The sequence below is a fragment of the Saimiri boliviensis genome, chromosome 1 (genome assembly GCF_048565385.1).
Source record: "Saimiri boliviensis isolate mSaiBol1 chromosome 1, mSaiBol1.pri, whole genome shotgun sequence".
NCBI lineage: Eukaryota > Metazoa > Chordata > Mammalia > Primates > Cebidae > Saimiri > Saimiri boliviensis.
The window spans coordinates 6,012,122-6,033,943 of record NC_133449.1 but is presented as its reverse complement, the minus strand read 5'-3'; positions in this window follow the sequence as shown (position 1 = coordinate 6,033,943).

Genomic DNA, 21,822 nt, shown 5'->3' with positions numbered 1-21,822 from the left:
TACCAATTTATTAGTTTGTCACACTGCTAATAAAGAAAGACCTGAGACTGGGCAAATTACAAAAGAAAGAGATTTAGAGAATTTACAGTTCCACGTGGCTGGGGAGGCCTCACAATCATGGCAGAAGGTAAAAGGCACATCTCACATGGTGGCAGACAAGAGATGAGAGCTCGTGCAGGAAAACTATTCTCTATACAACCATAAGGTCTCATGAGACTGACTGACTATCACAAGAAGAGAGCAAGAGAGACCCTGCTCCCCATAATTCAAACACCTCCCACTGGGTTCCTCCCATGACATGTGGGAATTGTAAGCTACAATTCAAGATGAGATTTTGGTGGGGACACAACCAGGCTATATTGGTAGTCATTAAAAAAGTTTTTTTTTTTTTTTTTTTTTTAAAGAAAGAAAAAGATGATGGGGGAAAATTCCCAATTTTAGAACAGCTTCCTATTTGGAAATGAAACTTCTCTTCATGTTTACTGTGTGATTTGTGTTTATAAAATTTGAAACAGGTAAACAAAGGATCCAAGACACTGCAAAGTACATCAAGTCAAACTGAACAAGGAAGAAAGCAAAGGAATCCCTGAACCAAAGGAGGGGGACTAGTATACAAATGGAGTGAATCAAGGAGGCAGCAGTGACTGCAATCAACGCCTGAAGATAAAAGCCACAGCACTAGAATAACAATCCCCATTAGAGTGACAGACAGACTGCAGCTCAGGGAAAACAGCTCCCTCCTGCTTTTACATCATGGGAAACCATGCCATTCTGGATCACTCAACAAGCATCCTAAAGACTGGAAAAAAAAAAAAAATATATATATATATATATATATATATATATATGAAAAAGCAAAGAATGTCCTCTCAGTGGAGAGAGAGAGGTGAGCTTAATCAGAGAACAAGGCTGACTCCCAGTCACCAATGAGGTGGGTAACGGCTGAATGTGTAAGACTGTGCCATGAATATTTTCAGTGCATTCCATTCAGTTCTCACAGTGTCTTGAATAGGTCATTGCTACCTGATTTATAAAAAAGAAAATAGAGGTGTAGGGAAGGGAAAGCGGGAACAAGAGAGCAAAGGGGAAAACCAGCTTGGAATCAAGTGGATCTCTGCTTCAGACCTCCCTGTAGAATAAAGATTGTGAATGAGATCGTCCTGGGCTTAAGGTGCATTGGCATGAGTGTCTGGGAAGTGCTCTGCTCATGCTAATGGTCAGAGAACACAAGATCAGAGCCGTTTTTAGGAAATGAATTCCATGTTTTACTTTAGTCTTTAATGGAGAGACTGAAGATTTCCAGCCTATATGTCTCCTGGCACATGGCCAAGAGTCAGGCTCTCTCCTGGGCTCTGGGGTGTGGCTAGTGCTGTCCTCAGACACAAGGGGCTGTGGGTCACCAGGCTCCAGGAGCCAGGCGTGTCTTGCACTTGTGATTCCCTGCACCCAAAGCTCTTCTACCAAGTCTGCAATGAAAATTTCATGCCTCCAGGTGCTGCATGGATTATTCATGAAGGCTTCAGAGCTGTCGCCATGGGAGCCAATTGACTGTGGAGTTGTTAGCATATTAATGACCTACCCTGATTTAGAGCTGGGCGGGCGGGGACACCACCTGGATTGTCAGTCACTGGGCCTGGATCAGCTTTTCCATTTGCAGAATATGTTGTTTGTTATTTCTTTCCAGACAGGCCCAGGAGTAATGTTTACCTAATTGACTAATCCAAGTAAGCAGGAGGCCCCCTTGCAGCCTCAAAGGGGGTCGGTCTGAGGTCGTAGCCTCCCCTCTTCCTTTCTCCACTCCACAGGCTGGGCTGCCGGGCTGCCGGGCCAGGCGCCCGAGCGGGGAGACATTACATCAGAACGAATGTGTAACCAAGGCCAGATCCCGCATCAGGCCTGGGCCGCCGAGGCAGGCTGGTACATGCCGTGCAGATGTCAGGTCTAGAGCTGACAGAGATCCCTAAAAAGCTTTTAGCTACACCCCCCACATGGATTATGGAAAACTAGTACTGCATATATCAATGATCATTAAGAAATGTATGAGAATTTGCAGAGCCGAGCCCAGACCAGCGCTCAGCCCAGGAGGGGAAGGGTATGTGGGATGGGCCCAGCTAATCCCTGTGCAAAAGCCACTGCATGGGGCAACCAGGAGCCAACAGAGAACCCAAGAAGGAGCCACATCTACCTGGAGGGGCCAAGGAGGCTGAGAAAACATTTGTAGGAGGATTTAGATACTTCAGAAAGAGGAAAGTGGACATTCTTAGCCAAAGAAAAAGCAGTGAAGAGCCCTGTAGTCAGATGGGGGCAGTGGTGAGGTGTGGCCAGGTCACAGTACAAAGCGAGGAGGAGCAGCACAAGGCGGGGAGAAGGAGATTTGAGCCTTCCCTTTTCTTTTTTTGAAACAGAGTCTCACTTTGTTCCCCATGCTGGAGTGCAGTGGTGCAACCACAGCTCACTGCAGCCTCAAATTCCTCCTCTCGAGTGATCCTCCTTCCTCAGCTTCCTGAGTAACTGACACTACAGGCATGAGCCGCCACACCTGGCTAAACTTCTAAAACAACTTTGTAGAGACAGTGTTTTGCTATGTTGCTCAGGCTGGTCTCGAACTCCTAACCTCAAGTGATCCTCCTACCTTGGCTTCCCGAAGTGTTGGGTTTACAGGAGCGAACCACTGCACCTGGCCAGGATTGGGACCTTTTGTAAGGCTTTGAGTAACATGTCACAGAGTCTGATTTTTGTGTGTGTGACATAAGGAAGTGTCGCACTTTGGAGTTCGAAAGTGACTTTTCAGGAATATAAGCCATAGTGGGATCCACAGGAGTGAGTGGCGAAAGCTGTGCGGCTCGCACTCCATCCACCAAACCAAAACACTGGGGCCGTTCTAGAGGCATTGCAGAGAAAGGAGGTGCAGAAAGGTAGCTTGGATCCTCTGCCATTCTGCAGTGCACAAAGATACCCAGGGTGCCGATGACAGGCATGGCCATAGCTCATTAGCTGGGCTCACAGTACCTCTAAATGTCAGCCAGAGAACAAAAACTTGGCAACTCAAGAAAAAAAAAAAAAAAATGAAGCCCCCTCCACTTGCTGGGAACATATGAAGCCAGCCCAGGTTAATTCATGTGCTTGACCTTGGCAATGGCCTTTGTGAGGGGCAGCAAGGTTTTGATGTAGGCTTCGGTCAGAGGGGAAAGGGAAGCCCCTTGCTTCTCAAAGGGCCGCTGAAATCACTGATAACCTTGCAAATGCAATGGGAACACGTGGTGGAGGAAGAGGAAGGTGGAATGACATTGGCCTGGCAATGGTTAAACCAGGCTGTCGGCTTTTAATATTTTACAGCAAATATATGGATACACATAGGTGAGCTTAAGTTGTTGCCATTCGTTTGATTCTGTTTAAAAATAGAAGTCTTTTGGATGCTTTGAGTCACATACGAAACTAAGTGTGGGGCCAGAGGACGAAATGTACAGGACCCTCACCTTGAGAGATTTGCAAGTCTTTGCCTTTTGTATGATATCACTCAATGCAATTTTTATGTGGTAGGCTGATTTTCCCTTGGGCAGCTCAGAGAACCTTACGGGAAGGACTGTAGGACTTCTCAGGGCTCTGCACTGACTCAGTTCTCTTGCAGATGAATATGCCCTGGGCAATTATTGCACAGGATATAAATGTAAGCTTTGAGAACAATGAAGGGTTTCTAAATTCAGTCTGTCAAACTATGTATGTTACATATAAACACATTAAAATACATAAATTGGGTAATTGTGGGGTTTTTTTGTTTGCTTTTTTTTTTTTTTTTTTTTTTTTGAGACAGAGTCTTGTTCTGTCACCAGGCACCAGGCTGGAGTGTAGTGGCCTGACCTCAGCTCACTGAAACCTCTGCCTCCCAGGTTCAAGCAATTCTTCTGCCTCAGCATCCCTAGTAGCTGGGGTTACAGGTGCATGCCACCAAACCCAGCTGATTTTTGTGTTTTTAGCAGGGATGGGGTTTCACCATGTTGACCAGAATGGTCTCAATCTCTTGATCTCGTGATTTCCCCGCCTTGGCTTCCCAAAGTGCTGGGATTACAAGTGTGAGCCACCACACCCAGCCAATTGTATTTATAAATAGATGACTTCAGGTTAGACTGGAGAGAACAATGAATGTTTGATCTTTAAAGCCCCTAATAGATCACTTTTTCTAAACCATTATGTATTCCATAAAGGAGACAGACAGATGACATCCGGAGAGGCAAGAGGACTTGTTAGGATCCTTTTGGGAGACAGTGGCAAGAGGCCAGTGGGCCCATGGTTCACTGCCACTGTAACCGTGGGTATGACCGCTGAGAACACAGGTACAGAGCTTGTCAGTCTTGTGCCCTCCTCAATGGGACTTTAATCAAAAGGAAGTAAGGTGGTTGAAGCCTGACGGGAGAGGTAGAAGCAGGAAAATCATTGCGCATTTTCTTCCTCCTGAGTCCTTTTAGGCACTTCTCCACCAGCCAGTCTCTGAAATCCAGTTCAAGCCAACGGCCTTAGGTCTTCCTGAAACCTCACAATCTGTCACGTCTATAGCTTATCCGAACATAGGAGGAAAAAAAAAAAAACCAGATAGACCATCTTTCTCACAGCTGAAGATTGTTCTTGAAGTAAAGCTTTTAAGCCAATGGAAAGAAAAACAATGAAATGTCCAAAATTTTAAGTGCCTTGGCTCCACCATCTGCCACCACAGCCATGCACCACACGCCTCCAAAGTCAGCTTGTGGGGCTACTCCCAGTTCCCTGCTCCAAGCTTGCAGGACTCATCATGGCTGACTCAGTGCTATATCTCCACTTCAGGTGGAGTGAGCTTTTGCCATTATTTTAATAAGCAATTTGGAGTAGATATAGGCACAAAGGCAATATCTATATGGTAAATATACACATACATAATTAGATGGCTGCGAAATTATATAGGATGGTGCTTAAAGAAGCAAAGAGTTCAAAATTGAAATGGAAGCCTGGTAAATAACCCATTATGCCCAAAGAAATCCTGATTGCCTATTCATAGCTGAAATTTACATGAACCCTTGTTCATTAAAGAATGAATAGCTGCTAATTTGCAGCCTTACCAAAGCAAAGTTCAGATGACAGAATTTTTAAAAAATATCCTCTCAGATCAGAAATCTACCAGCTGTCCCACATAAATCAAATGCCACTGCAACTTCCTTAATATACTGGAGACTCTATTTTTACATTCTACTATCTAATTAAAATACAAAGTAGAAAAAAAGATACAGATTGCAGAAATCAAATTTTAATAATAATAATAAAAAAAAGAAAATGGCAGGGAAAAAAACAGTCCATTTGTTAAAGCAATGTGTTCAGTTGCTTACTTTTGAGCAGTTTTTTGTTTGTTTGTTTGTTTGTGTCTGTTTCTTGGTATTTTTGTTTTGTGAAGAAGCTACCTGAGCATTATTCAGGGCTTCAGTGAAGCCTGCTATCCAGATAGCTGCATTAAAAGTTTAAGGCATGGAATGGGAGAGTGATCTCAATGATTAAGGAGGCTCTTGCCAATATGAAGCCAGAATCCAGCAGGGGAACTGGATTCAGCAGGGAGGTGACTGGTGAGGATTTAGGGTGCAAAATGTCCAGCTCTGAATACACACCACCCTCTGCACAAGGCCCTGAACCTCCGTATGTGAGAACCCCCAGGTGAAAGACACTGTAAGAGTGAGAGAAATAACGACTTCTTTCTACTGTTGAGAGCACTGAGGGCCAGTGAGAGGCTGTGGTTTGTCCAAGGTTATACAGCCAGAGTCAAGGCTGGAACTTGATCTTGATCTGTAGCATAGGATTCTTAGATGTTTGCATTTTATTTATAAATAGTAAACAGCAAGCATTTTATCATTCAGAGATTAAGGGGCAAAGAATACAATTCTGCTTCTCTCCCACCACACATACAACTTCACTTTAATATAGGGAGCTTCCACAAATCAATACAACCCACGTAAATACCAGGAGGAATAACGTGTAATCATTAAAAGCACTAAATAACAAAAACAAACAGACACATTAACAAGCAAACTGAAAAGCCATCAAATTATGAAACAGATTTAACTTCATTAGTTCTCAAGCAAATGTGAATTAGAATTCAAATTGAGAACCATTTGTCACAAAGTTCACAGAAGCCAATCATTATAACCAATGCTAGGGGAGCTGAGCCGGAAACGGACACTCCTCAGTCTTCTTGGTGGGAGAGTAAATCTCCCCGGCTTTTCCATGGGTGAGAATGGGAATTTCCTATAAATTTTCGGAAGAAAATAGATACGTGCACAAAGATATTTGTAATACTAAACATTGGAAATGACCTACTTGTCCAAAAATAAAGATCAATTAATTAAATTTTAGAAATACATAGTTTATGCGTCTAGATTATTTTACTGCAGTACTGTATTGTGTGGCTAATAGAATGAGCTCTGAAGCTTTTGAGAATTCGAGTCCTGGCTATGTAATTTGCTGGTAGGCTGTCCTCAATCAGCCACTTAACATTTCTTTTTCTTGGTGTTCCTATTTTTACAACGGGGAAATACATTACCCACTTCAGAAAATTCTCATTAGGATTGAATGTGTCAATGCTTTAAGGTAAATCACTTAGATTATATTCCGCTACATCATATTCCAAATTGTTATTTTAACTATCCTTACTATTATCATGAAGCCTCAAAGAATGATGTTGTCAGAGTATATTTTATTTTGTATAGAGTTTCAATTTAAGAAAATAATCTAAGGATATAGTTCAAGATCCAAAAAATGAATATTTTTATGCTTATCTGTATTTTCTATTTATATGTAATTAGTTTGTGTTATCTGTATAATAAATTACTTTTAAGAATATTTTCATTAGACTGCTGTACGAGAAAAGAGACATCAACATTCATGATATAGCAATCTGTGTATTCTCATCATTAAAAGCTTGCACTGTAGCCTTGGGCACAATGGGTATCTACATTCTGCTGTACTCTTACTTGGGAAGGTTACTTAACCTCTTTAAATCTCAATGGTATAATAACAAGGTAATGGTTTGTAAATTAAATGTGATAATCTATGAGAAATACTTGGCCTGATACCAAAAATGAAATATGCTCTCAATAAAAAATATTAGCTAGTATTCCTAGTCAATACATGTCATTAGTTATCAACAAGCATTAGTAGAATGAGCCACACACATATATCACTAGATTGAGCTATGCAGGGTCTGGAGCATGTGAAATCAAGTGACAGACCAGGTACAATCACGGTATACCATCGCCTGCTCATATGCCATCAACATGATTAGACCTACCTCAAGATCAAAAAGTTGCAGAGTTTGAAAAATTAGTATGATTTAGATAAGTACTTCTATTATTTTTAACTCTCAGTTCTTCACAGGCAAACATAATCTTTGTCAAAATGACAAATAAAAATTTAGAAACACATGAGTTCTGCAAAGAAGCTTTCATTACAGATGCCATTGTTCTTTTATTTCTCAGCACATTAAATAAAAACAAAATGATTGTCCTCCAGAACTGGCAAAGTTTTTCTTTCAAACTTGCTTTAAAAGGCAACAAAATAAATAAATAAGTGAACGAGTTCATAAATAAAAGGATTATTATTATAGATGTCAAGGATATGGACAGAAGTTAGGTATATAATAAAGCAGAGATAGCAAAATGTTGATAGTGGACTGTGCATGGTGGGTATATGACTACTCACTGTACGTTACATTTTTTTGTTCTTAATTCAATGCTGGGAAAAAGAAAGAAAAAACAAGACATAAAATACATGCATTGCTCTCATGATCAAATCTGGAAGTCTGAGTCAATCTTTCTATGATGGGAAGCACAGCTGTGGGCTCCACACTGGGGCATCCACATTAGTATGCTGCTGATGTACCACTCCCCTCCATGGTGGATGGTGAGGAGAAGCTCTGGCTTTATGAACGTTGCTTATTCCTAAAGCAGATCCTCCTAGTAAATCTGAAAGACAAATAAAATGGAACAGGCTTGGATTTTAATTCAAAAACTAAACCCATTGCTTTAGGGACTTACTTTTTCCCTACCGCCTACCAGACTTGCATTTACCTTTCAGGAGACCTTTGAAAATAACACTCTTTCCTGCTTTTGTAGTTTTAATAATTCCAGGTGGAATCAGTGCCAGGCCTGCCACTGCTCATCAGAGCCAGGTTGTCTCCTAGTGGCCCGGCTCCTTGGGGGCATCGTTCTTCAGAGAGAGTCTGGAGGGATACATCGTGAGCATGGTGGAAGCCTTCTCAGGCCAGGGTTGGCCAGCAGCCCTTTAGAAACCTTCCCTTTCTCATTCTCCTTCTTCAAACACACACAACACACACACACACACACACACACACACACACACGCGCACACACACACACACGCACATGCATGCATGCATGTACTCCATGCATGCAGACACGCACACATGCACTAGCTCTGTGATTGTTTTAGTTATGCCAGCTCTGATCTTGGCTGAACACCACAGTGGGTTTGTTAAGAAGTGATGTCCAGACCATAACGCAGCAACACTGTGTGATGTAGAAAACCCTGAGTATGGACTTTCACAGATAAAGTCCTTCTAGTCTGGAAAAGCAGGTGAGAGCAGAGACCCCATATTGCCCATGCTCTGCTGCCCTCTTCTCCTGTGGTGTTGGGACCAACTTCAAGAGATGGTGTGTGGTTGTTCTGCATGCAGAACATGGACAGGGCTGCTGAGTGACTCCCTGCTTGAATGGATGGGTGTCGTGTACATAAAGAAAAATCAAATGTCCGTTTGCATCAAACGGAAACAGGACAGGTTGGCATTAAAGTAAAATGCCCTCCTCTCCATCCTCAAAATACATGCCTTATCTTGAAAACATGTCTGTTCAATATAAATAACATTTAATTAAGTGACGTAGAATATCATCGAAAATGTCACTATTTCAGAAATATGGCTTTTTGTCCTTTTTCACAATAAATGGGTCATGCTTAGGGAACAGTAGGACAAGGAAATTATTTCATGCTGAGAAATGGGCTAATGATTGTGAAAAATAAGCAGTTACTAAGTAAATGTATAAACTGGCAAACTGTTGAGATAATACAAATTTGCAAAGGATACAAAATAACAGCATTTGATCCTGCTGAAACCCAAAACCAGGGGGCATGAAGGAAAGTGGAGCCTTCCTCTTCGGACACAGCCGTTGCTGAGTGGCCTAGCCTGTCTCCTCGGCACCATGTTCCTCATAAAGACCCTTGAGATGTTGCCATGCTCACCGGAGACCCTGAAGGATGGACACGCCCCTATTCAAAAGGAGGTTGGGTAATCAGAGAGAGAGGAGCCTGGGACACGGTGTCCTGGCTCTGCTCCAGACAAGGGTCCATTGAGTAAAACCCATCAGTTATTTGAGAAGAGATCATTTAATATAAAAAATAGAGAACTACAAAGTCAAAAGGATCCGGGAGAGAATAACAATGAGAGAGAGTACCTGCAGGAAGCCACTTGGCATTTAGGGCTGGGCCACAAAAGGAGATGTCGGAGGTTATCAGAATCTAGGAACTTGCAGAGCATGGTATAGAGCAGAGAGGTAGATTCTTGAGGAACAGGGACTCTGGTAGTTTCTGCAAATGTGTGGAACTTCTGGAACCTGGAGCCTGCTGCTACGGGAACAAACTGCCGCTTTAGCAGTGAGGAACTGTGGCAGGAGCACTGCTGATAGGAAGAAATCCACAGGAAGAAGCCAATCTCCCCTCTCACCACCTGCTCTCCAGGAGCCTTGCCTGTCAAACTGCAAAAACTCAAATAGGGTTTTCAGAACTCCTGTCCCAGCCTCACAGAACAGAATATTAGCAAGGGGGGATCAAAGCTGAGAGGCCTGAGTGCTGAAAACGTCTACTGACTCGACAACGTCATTTACCCACATTTAAAATGTCAGCATTAGTCACTTGGCTATGGCTGGGTTCAAAGGGTGGAGGAGCCAGATGTTGGAGGAGCATCACAGAGCGGACCACACCAATGGAGACGTGTCCTGCCCCTCAGCATCAGCGTCAACTCTCTGACTTTCCCCTGATAAAACATTTTGATTCAGTCATCCCACATATCTAAACCACATGCTGGTGGCTTATATTTTCTGTTTCTACAACATTTGTGAATAAAACATCCTAGTCATTTATTAATGTTTTTGAAAATACAGCAGTTTATCAGACTTCGTGCCATGAATGCAGAGATGGGGAGGGCCAGAGTCCCTGCCCCTCGGAGCTTATACAGTAAGCAACGGAGTTTTAAGCAATAATAATGCGACTTCCTGACAAGTTGACATCATGTGAGTGGTATGAATGAAAGCTAGGTGAAGACAGGCAAACTAAAAGAACAGCTCATGTGCACTTCTTCTTTCTGGGTGAGCTTTAACACGGGAAATGTATTTTTATTTTTATTTTATTTTTTTTGAAGAAGTGGTTTGAATGGAATTACATTGATGAGAAAAATATTAATCAATGATAATTCTACCCTTCAATCTTTTGCTTCATATTTTTTTCTAATTATTCACTTGCATTTATAATTATTTTTCCAAGGGCCAATGGGTTGCAGTTCCAAACCAAGTTATAAATTCTTTAAAGGTAGGAAACAAATTGTATACTGAGTCATAAGATTTTACCAGTAGAGAAGAGTCACACACAAAAATTAAATGCCTTAACAGGCCAGGTAGGTGATGTAAATAAATAAAGTTAATTAGGTATAAATAATAAAGTGTGGACTGTGACAAATGGGAACTTTTTTTCTTATTATTTACTTGCCGCACAAATAAAACATCTTCCAGATTAGGAAAATTTTCACCTACTTGCTTGCTGTCTGTAGATTATCACAGATTCTAATTTAAAGTCTCATTTTATAGCAGAAGAAATAGGCGTAGGGAGATTAAATGATTTCTTTTTTGTAAATGAATAACATAGGTCAAGACAAAAGTCACCAGCTCCCTGGACAAGCTCTCTGCACCACGTATTTCAAATGAATGGGTTGTGATGGTGGCCTCCGCACTGCTGGCGCTGCTGCCATTTCACAGGGCTGCTCTGTAATCCCTGAGGAAAATGAATGTATTTGCAAATGAAGCTTGTTCTTTGTCTCCCCTCTTCACCTAGTACATGCTTACTGCTGTGTACTAGTTACAAGAGTCTCTGGATCCAGTGAGATGCTTTTTATTTTATTTTTATTTTTTGATAAGGAAAATAACTTAAGCTTCTGTTTTTTTCATTTTAATTACTGAAATCTCTAACAACGACATCATTGTCGTGTATACATGGCAGCAAATGTATATAATAATTCATTCAGACTTCTTGGAAAGAACACATTTAGCAATCTGAGATGGTGGAAAATACAGCGTGATTCAACACTGGTTCTTTTTGTCATTTTACACAGACATCATGTTAATATTAGACCAAGGCACGAAACGCAGAGTGATCAAATCCAGTTTCTTTTAAGATTTAGCATTTTGGCTGTGCGCGGAGGCTCATGCCTGTAATCCCAGCCCTTTGGGAGGCCAACGTGAGCGGATCATGAGGTCAGGAGTTTGAGAACAGCCTGGCCAATGTATTGAAACCTCTGTCTCTAATAAAAAAAAATAAAATAGCTGGGCATGGTGGTGCGCACCTGTAGTCCCAGCTACTCGGGAGGCTGAGGCAGGAGAATCTCTTGAACATGGAAGTCAGAGTTTGTGGTGAGCTGAGACTGCGCCACTGCACTCCAGTCTGAGCAACAGAGTGAGACTTGATCTCAAAAAAATAAAATAAAATTTAGCATTTTATTTTCATTTTCACCCATTACTCTACCCTCTATAGACTATTTTACTTACTGAACAAAATCAAAAGAGGTTTCTGACCAGATGTATAGGGGACATAGCTGGTTACATCATCAAAGTGTTTGCACAACCACAAGTACAATAATAAAGATGAAAATGTCTCCTATTTCTTTAAAGAAATAGAACTTCATACGCTGGCTGCACCTTTGATAGTTTTACTGCTACTGCCTGACAATGAATATCTGATGGAGAAAAAGAAATGTATACTTGAATTACGATAGCTCATCCATCACAGTTTAATCTAAAAATGAAATTTCTACAGAAACAGGAACTATTTTAACAAACACAAAAAAATCCCTCAACCAAATTTCTTTGTAGTGGCAATGGCTCCAAATTTGAAGCATTTAGGAAACCACACTCTCAACAGGCTTTGCTTTATGAACTGCAATGTGCAAAATCTTGAAAGGAGATGAAAGTGAATTATTTCTTCAACATTTTAGTAAAACTTCTGATAATCAGAGTTCAAAGCAAATATGGAACCTAACAGCTCAAGCATAAATCAAGATGGAGAGTCTGAAGAGTTTGATTTCTTAAATTTTCCAAAAAGCTATCATTGCGACATATAGGATTTCTCTTGTATTTTAACCTCACCAGTTTCAAAAGAAAGTAAAAGGGGTGGCTTACATATGCACAGCACGTGCGCGGGTGAACACACACACACACACACACACACACACACACAGGGTGGCAGACAGAGTGTCCACTTCCTTCTTCCCACCGCCCAAGTCTCACTTGACTTATTAAAACGAAAACTACAGGCCTCCTCATTGGTCTTCCTTTGCTCTATGATTTCTGTGACTTAAATTGCTGTCACCATTATTATTTCTTGTATTTCAACATCACAAAATTTAAAAGCAGCTTCATTCAGTAACATGTGTCTAACACCTGTGTAACAGCAGGGGTACCTAGGTAATAATAACCACCAAATTCAGTGATCAAACTTTTGAGTTCCACAGTAAGGTATTATGTGGAGCTCAGAATCATACTTCAGACCAACAAATAGCTGAAGACATGATGTAAGAGATTAAGTACTTGGTTTTATAACATATTTGCCAATTAAAGAAGCAAAATATTCCTCATTATTATTCATGCAGGTAATTGAGGAAAATATAGCACAGAAATCAACTTTAGATAAAAAATTATTCCTCCACTTCCTCCCACTCCTCTATACTCTACAAAATGGTTTCCCCACAACCAGGTCTTGAAAAAGCCACTATATGTTAGTGTGACATGCATTACTATCTGCAATTAAAAAAGCTAACTCTGTGGTGATTATAATTACATTATAAAAATGCCCACATGCATAAATCTAAGAAAGGTTGAAAACCTACGGTAAATCTACAATATATTATTTACGTTTGACCACTGGTTTATGTTCTGTAGAAGTCATAGATTTGGTAAAGCATTGTAACAATTTAGAAAGGCACCTAGATCTTTAAATTCTGGACAAATTTTATACTTTAATCTACAAAATTGCATGAAGGCTAACTCAAGAGACTTTCTATCATTCTAAAATTCCTCAAGCTGAACAAATCATTTTTAGGACACTTTCTTAAAAATATTACCCTTTGAAAGCACTTACAATTCCATTTGTTCCACGAATTACGATCTTAACTTACATAGGGCTGATCTCAATTATTCATGGAATATCAAACATGATAGGAAGAGCAAACCTGAGAGAAACATTACAATACGATGGCAAACTTGCTCAATTCTTCATCAGCACTCTCTGCGAAAAAAAACTTCCTCAGCCTTTCTCTTCTTTATTTTAGCAATGAATTGTGGAAAATGTGCAATGTTATCTTGACATGAAAATATTTCAATGCGCAGTGATCTTGACTGATGGGTTTTAGTATTTTCTGCATAACGGTTACAGGAACTCTTACATGGTTCTCTTCCATTCTGTTTTAAAGGCCAGGAAAAAGCAGCAAACTGAGAGGGAACGAGCTTATCGCCAGAGTCATAATGTCTGAAGATTTTCAGAGTAAGTTGATTTTTCCCTCCTATTTGTCTCCATTTTCTTCATACAGCTCATAAAATTTAAGGCGTTGCTATTGTGAACAGTTGTTGTTTGTAGAATTTTTTTTTTCTCCAGATTAAAGTTCTATCTCTCCTTAGTCTGTTTCTCTATGCACCATTGGACTTCCTCAGTACCTGCCTATTGCATCAGTGAGCTCTTGGTACTAGAAGTTGTTTTACAAACAGTTTATAAAGTAAAAATGAAGAGATCATGAAAAACAACTTTATTAAAAGTTTTAATAAGAATTTAAACAGAGCAAACTCAAAGTTTTATTTTTTTTATTTTTATTTTTAAATTTTACTTTAAGTTCCGGGATATATGTGCAGAACATGCAGGTTTGGTATACAGGGGTCCGTGTGCCACGGTGATTTGGTGCATCTATGACCCATCCTCGAAACGCCTCCCCTTGCCCCCTATGCCCCAACAGGCGCTGGTGTGTGTTGTTTCCCTTCCTGTGTCCATTTGTTCTCATTGTTCAACTCCTACTTATGAGTGAGAACATGTGGTATTTGGTTTCCCGTTCCTGTGTTAGTTTACTGAAGATAATGGCTTCCAGCATCATCCATGTCCCTGCAAAGAACGTGATGTCATTCATTTTTTTATGGCTGCCTAGTATTCCTGTGTATATGTACCACATTTTCTCCATCCTTTCTATCATTGATGGGCATTTGGGTTGGTTCCATGACTTTACTATATGATCTTCGACAAACCTGACAAAAACAAGTAATGAGGAAAGGTTCTCCTATTCAATAAGCAGTGCTAAGAAAACTGGCTAGCCATATGCAGAAAACTGAAACCGGACCCCTTTCTTACGTATACCTTACACAAAAGTTAACTGGATGGATTAAAGACTTAAATGTAAAACCCCAAATCATAAAAACCCTAGAAGAAAACCTAGGTAATACCTTTCAGGACACAGGCATGGGTAAAGACTTCATGACGAAAATGCCAAAAGTAATTGCAACAAAAGCCAAAATTGACAAATGGTATTTAATTAAACTAAAGAGCTTCTGCAGCGCAAAAGAATCTATCATTAGAGTGAATAGGCAACTTACAGAATGGGAGAAAATTTTTGCAATCTACCCATCTGACAAAGGTCTAATATCCAGAATTTACAAGGAACTTAAATTTACAAGAAAAAAACAAATAATCCCATCAAATATTGAGCAAATGATATGAACAGACAATTCTCAAAAGAAGACATTTATGTGACCAACAAACATATGAAAAAAAGCTTAACGTGGCTGATCATTAGAGAAATGTAAATGAAAACCACAATGAGATGCCATCTCACATCAGTCAGAAACTTGATTAATAAAAAGTCAAGAAACAATACATGATGGTGAGGCTGTGGAGAAGTAGGAATGCTTTTACAGTGTTGATGGGAATATAAATTAGTTCAAGCAGTGTGGAAAACTGTATGGCGTTTCTTCAAGGATGTAGAACCAGAAATATCATTTGACCCATTAATCTCATGACTGGGTATATACCCAAAGGAATATAAACCATTCTAGCATAAAAATATATGCACACATATGTTTATTGTGGTTTTAAATACATGCATGCACACACACACACACACACACACACACACACACACACACAATCGACCCTTCATATCCATAAGTTCCATATAACAGAGTCAACCAAATGGAGATATTTGAGAGAAAAAGTACTGTGTATTAGGCATTATACATAATCTAGAATTGTTTTAAAGTATACAGAAGAATGTGCCTAGGTTACATGCAAATACTGCACCATTTTACATGAGGGGCTTGAGCATCTGTAAATGTTGGTATCTGAAGGGACCCTGGAACCAATCCCCCATGGATTTGGAAGAACCACTCTACACATGCATATGTGCCCCCATTGATGAGGAATGTGGTATAATTTCTAAGAAGATAAAAAAGCAACATATTTCATATAGACAAAATAAGAACACTTATAGCTCATCTTAGATTTGTAAAGTGACCTAAAGGACCCAAATGGTAATTTTAAGACAGAAAATGTTTCACTACAGTGGAAAATAAGAAGTGAATTTTCTTTGTATCCTGACAAAAAATAGAAGTTATGAAATAATAATTCTTTAGAGGTTATATTCATGAAAAAAACATATATGAAATGAGGCTGAATGGGTTCTAATAGTATATCAAGGATTAATAATTATACTTTGTTCTTAAGATTAATGAATATAATTAGATAACATACTTTCATTTCAAAAATGAAAACCATCTTCCTCCAGAAGCAAACTGTTGTTTAGAGATACATACATGTTTCAATCAATAACAAAGCTTCTAGGTATTAGGTAAAAAGTCCTGCCTTGCACTATTTCATTTACTGCCTTCAGGTAGGACCTTAGAGAAGACAGATACGGATGCCATTTAAAAGACACTGGTTCTGAAGAAGAAAAATAATAGTGCAAAGTGATCTCACCCTGCAGGAAATCTAAGCTCATGCAGAATACTTCAGGACAATGGCTTCACATAATTAATCACCTGTGTGAGTATGACTTGGAATACAAACAAAAATTAAGAACACTTTAAAATATCATAATACTACATGGGTTTCTACCATAATTTGACTTCCATTCATACAGGGTAGATTATTTGGTCAAATAGTCTATTTTTAAAAATCAGCAGGTTTCTTTAAAAGGCAAACCTTAAATGTAATTTTCAGATGTGTATTAAAATAGTTGTGCTGGTATATTTAGAGATCTGTCACTGAAGTAGATAACTAGCAGTCTCTTCTGCAAGTAATATACAAAGTCTAATTGTTAATTTCATGCCAGAAGTTTCCATCAGTGCAGATCTGCAGGAGATAATGAAATGGACAAACATTTGCTTAATTAGGTATCAGATCTTTCAGATATTTTCTTTTGTCATATTTGTAAGAGATATTTTCAAGTGCTTTTGAAGCAAAACTGTCAAATTACAATCCATTTAGATAATTTTAAAATTGATATTGAAACTATTTTTTCAGCAAAAGTTCTGATATTTGCTACATATGCTAGTCCTTACTGTTAAAGACAGTGCTGTCATATTATATATCTATGTATATATATTACATATTTTATATATTATATATATTCATATTATAAAGTGTAGTGAATTAAAAAAATATTTGAGGCAACTTATGTAAAAAACAAATGTGCTATAATAGAATATTTTAAGAAGTTAAATTTTACTTGAGAGAATTTTAAGAAAATAAAAATGATCAAAAATTGCATAAATAGCCCTACTGCTTCCAAAATTCCCTGAAAATGCAAATAAGCATTATTTTAAAGACACAGATTCACAAAGACAAAAAATGCAAGAAAGAATTACACAAATCTGGAAGCTGGGAAAGATGAATGTGTGAAAATTGACTTAGTCCACCTATACATAACCATGCTCTTGGAAATTAAAACTATAATAAAATAAATACAACAACTCAATAGAGTTATTAAAAGATAAAGTTAACAAACTGTCCCAGAATGAGAAGTAAAAATAAATGAAAATGAGAAAGAACACAAGAATTAGAGAACAAAACCAGTGGGTTAGTATCTAAATGACAAAGTTTTAGAATGAAGACAGCAGAAAAAAAAATCATCAATGAAATAATCAAAGAAATAATAAAAGACAATTTTCTAGAATGAAAACGTTTTCTGCATTTAAGAGCCCATCATCATTATATATACAATAAAATAAATGAGAATAGGCTTGGCCTGTTTTTTATGCATTTGAGAAATGTATAAAACCTGGACATTACAAGACTATATAAATTACTAAAGGGAAAACAGTTTGCATTCAAAGAATTAGTTTAATTTTAGTTATCACTCCAGAAATGGGATGATTCCTTGAAAACATAAAGTATTTTGATAATTTCTTTTAAAAAGAAAAAGTTAATATAGTATCTAATATGATACAGACTTTGATGTGCGGTGAGGGTTTGACTTTGAATTTGTCACAAACACACAGAAAATTAAGCAAATGAAGCAGGATAAATTATTATTACCAGGGAAAATTTTTAAACAGATGTGCAGCCAATAAAAAGCAAACAGAGAATACCACATCACTCAGCTGTGAGGAGCATTTGTACTGTCCTAGTAATGTAAAGACTGAATAGTGATGTAAAACCACGATTTTGTTATTATATTGGTAGGATGGGGAGATGGAAAGGGTGCTTGTGCATGACGATAGTGGGTGAGGAAGTAAATTATGTTCAACCCCTCATCTTTTAATTTGGGTTACTAATTGGTTGTGTTAAAAGCTGAAAAATTAGGAAATAGCAACAGAATCATCTTATTTAGTGATGTAGAATTAAAATACAGAAAAAATCATCTAAAATACTTGAAATAAGTTGGTTCAGCAACTCAGTGTGGTGCTATGTACTTTTAGAGAACTCTGGGTATTGCACAGGAATTTTGCTGATCATCCCTGAGGTGTTCCAATTTTCAACATAATGAAAATTTATGTTTGGTTTTATACTTGGTTGTTTGTATTTTTGGATATATGCTGGTTTTCCTTCTCATGAAAGCTTTTTTTTTTTTTTTTTTTTTTTTTTTTTTTTTTTTTTTTTTAACGATTTGTTAACGTTTTACTTGATTTCATTGGGCTGCAAGGAGAATGGAGTAAAAAAAAAAAAACATTATTCTGTCTTCTTATTTTGGAAGAATTTTTGTAATGGCTATTTTCTCTCTGGTCCATGACAAGGCTGAAGGCACTCATCAACAGTGGGCCTGGGTAATGAGAGCCCACAGCGCTTCCCTGCTACTTGTGTATGTATATATATTTGCTTCTTGTTTTCTATGGATTGGAAAACAGCTAAAAATCATCTGATACAAGCAATAGACTATGAGTAAGAGCTGAAGGAATATTCTATGAATATATGTTTCTGCTGTGGAAAATGGATTCTGTGATCATTATTTTGACTGCTCTGAAGCCATTGCTGGTTGGTTCTGCCCCTTGCCTATGTTTTATGTTGCATGAGCCTTTTGGATAAGAATTCTACAGACGTATACATTGAGAGTTCATGCATTTTCACACTTTTGGCATCTGTGAATGACGAATGAATACGATTGCTTGGTGTTAGTATTAATTATGTAAACACACAGAGCCCCTGAAAGACAAAGCTGTATTTTAGTTATTGAATGGTACTTAAAACAATAATCTTTTAGGTAAAAATTTGATGAGAAATGTTTGCAATAGATTTCTTAATCTTATAACTGAAATTAATGAAAAATGATATGCTAGCTAAGATAAAATATAGGTATGGATCATACCTTGAGATTCTTGTTTGAAAACTTGCTAACAAATTGCAAATAATTAGGAAGATAATCAAACATTTTTAAAATTAAGAACAGCAAATGTGTTTCAAAATATATCTTGATATTGAATGACTTATAGTGAACACCAGGAACTAGTAGCTGAAAAGCATATTTAAGCCATATGTGAGCTCAGTAATCAGCTAGTGATGTCTGCCATGGCCACACAATTTAAAAAAAAAAATCATGTTGTCACCAATCCTGGCTAAATTTCTATAAAATCTTTGATAGTAAGCCTCGTCTAAAAATAAATATTGGCAGAGTCATAAAATAATATGCTTTAGTATTGATAGTGCTGTATTGAAGGGAAAAAAATGCATACTTTGCTACATTGTTATTTTGGTCTTGTTTGCTATTTTAGATTTATTGTATGATGCAACTTTAAAAGCATAGTAGTATCTCATGTAGAAAATAGTACACACCCAATTAAGATATCTTAAACAAATTGTTCTTGCAGATTTATATGTAGATTATATATTGTAGGGATTTTGAAATTGTATTTTGAAATCATAAAGTACTGATATATTTTCTTTTATATAAAATGTATTATATATTTCAATCCAATAAAATAATATACACTAAATATTTTTAAAATAAAAAATAGACAAAATTGGAACCTAGATATTTAATTATCAAATTGGATATTCCCTCTAAATATAATTGCAACTCAAAATGCTGCTAAAGGGATAAGTATAATTTAATATATTGTTGAATTCAATTTGCTAGTATCTTGTGGAAGAATTTGGGAATGAATGTTTATGAGAAATAATAGTTTCTGCTGTTTTCTTCCTGTTATGTCTCTACAGTATCTGGTTTTAGCATCAAGGAATGCTGGTCTCATAAAAGGATTTAGGGAGTGTCCTTTCCCATCAATTTTGTGAAAATGTATGTATAGAATTTGTAATTTTTTATTTCTTTCTTTAATGCTTGCTGGAATCCACCAGTGAAGACTAAAAGTTTCTTTTGTTAGAAAGTATTTATTTGCAAATCCAACTTTTAATAGACATAGAATCCTTCAGGTTATATATTTTCTCTTGAACATATTTGGCAGTCTGCATATTTTATGGAGGTTCGTCTTTCATCTAAGCTGATACATAGGGCTAGAGTTATTTGTAATATTATTTTATTATTTGTAGGGATGTTCTCTCTTGCATTCCATGTATTTATAATGTGTGGCTTTTTTCTTTCTTTCTTTCTTTCTTTTTTTTTTTGGAGGTGTGGTGGAATAAGTTAGAGGTAACTCAGTTTTACTAATTTGTATTCAAAGAACAAGTGTTTGTGTTGACTCATTATCTGCATTGTTTTTTCTTATCAATTAGATTGAATTTGGTTCTTCATTATTCCTTCCTCCTGATTAATATGGGATCAATTTTCCTGTATTTTCTAGTTTATTACATCATTGTTTTGGGTGGTATCTTCTTTTCTAATGTATATGTTTAATGCTATAAATTTCCCTCTATGCTCTCTTTTAGATGCATTCCACAAAATTTTATGTTGTCTTTTCATTTTAATTGATTAATTTTTGTGACTTTATATTTACCTATGGGTTATTTTTTAGTTATTTGGTTACCTATGGGTTATTCTCAGAGTGGCATTAAATTTTCAAGTATTTGGAGATTTATATATATATATATATATATGTATATATATATATATTTCTGTTATTAATTTCTAGTTTAATTCTGTTATATTGAGTGACTTTATTTTCTATTATTCTAATTTTCAAATCTTTTAATGTTTATCACCCAGAATGTGATTCATTTTGATGCCTATTCCATATGCCTTTAGAACAATGCATATTCTGTTGATGTTCAGGAGTGTTTGTAAGTTTCAATTTGATCAAGTTCACCGAGGTTGTTTGTTGTTGAACTCTTCCAGATGATTAGTGGTTTTCTTCTATTTGACCTGTCAACTGCAGAAAAAGATATATTTTCATATCCAACTAAAATAATCTATTTGCCCATTTTTATATTCAGCTCTTCTATAGTGTTTCCAGTTGGGACTCTATTCATACACTTATTTAAATTTAATAAGCTCATGATCCAAAATATCACAAAACATTAATGAACTATAGTGAGCACAGTACTCATTGCTCCTAACAGTTGAACTTGCTAGCTAAACACCACAGGTATAAAGACAGCAAGACCTCCTTCCATTCCAAATGACCTGTATGAATTGTCTGCATAATCTCTCAAAGTATCTCTTATACTTGAATACTTCATGAGAGGTATTGCATCAAATAAATTTAATGCAATTTTATGCATTTTTAATTCTGGGATTGAACATAAAACATTGACAAAATGATAGGACCTCCCAGAACTGGGCAGCTGTTGAACTGGTACCTTACAGAGAATGGGCATTTGATTATTCGTCGTTGGCTATTATTTCCAGTAGCAGCAAAACTATATTGTCTTCTCTCATTCTGTGACCATTGTGGAAATAACACTGAAAAGATGAGAATTATCGTGTGGAATTGGATTGGTAGAATTGTAACATGCCCTAAATAGCTCTATCTACCTAAAATATTATATATAAAACTGTTATATTAATTTAAGCATCTTAAATCACAGTCTTCTCCCCAAAGACCCACAGTCAAACAATTCCTCAAGATACCGGAACCTAGAGTCTAAGATTCATCGCCACTATCTCCTCCTTGCACAG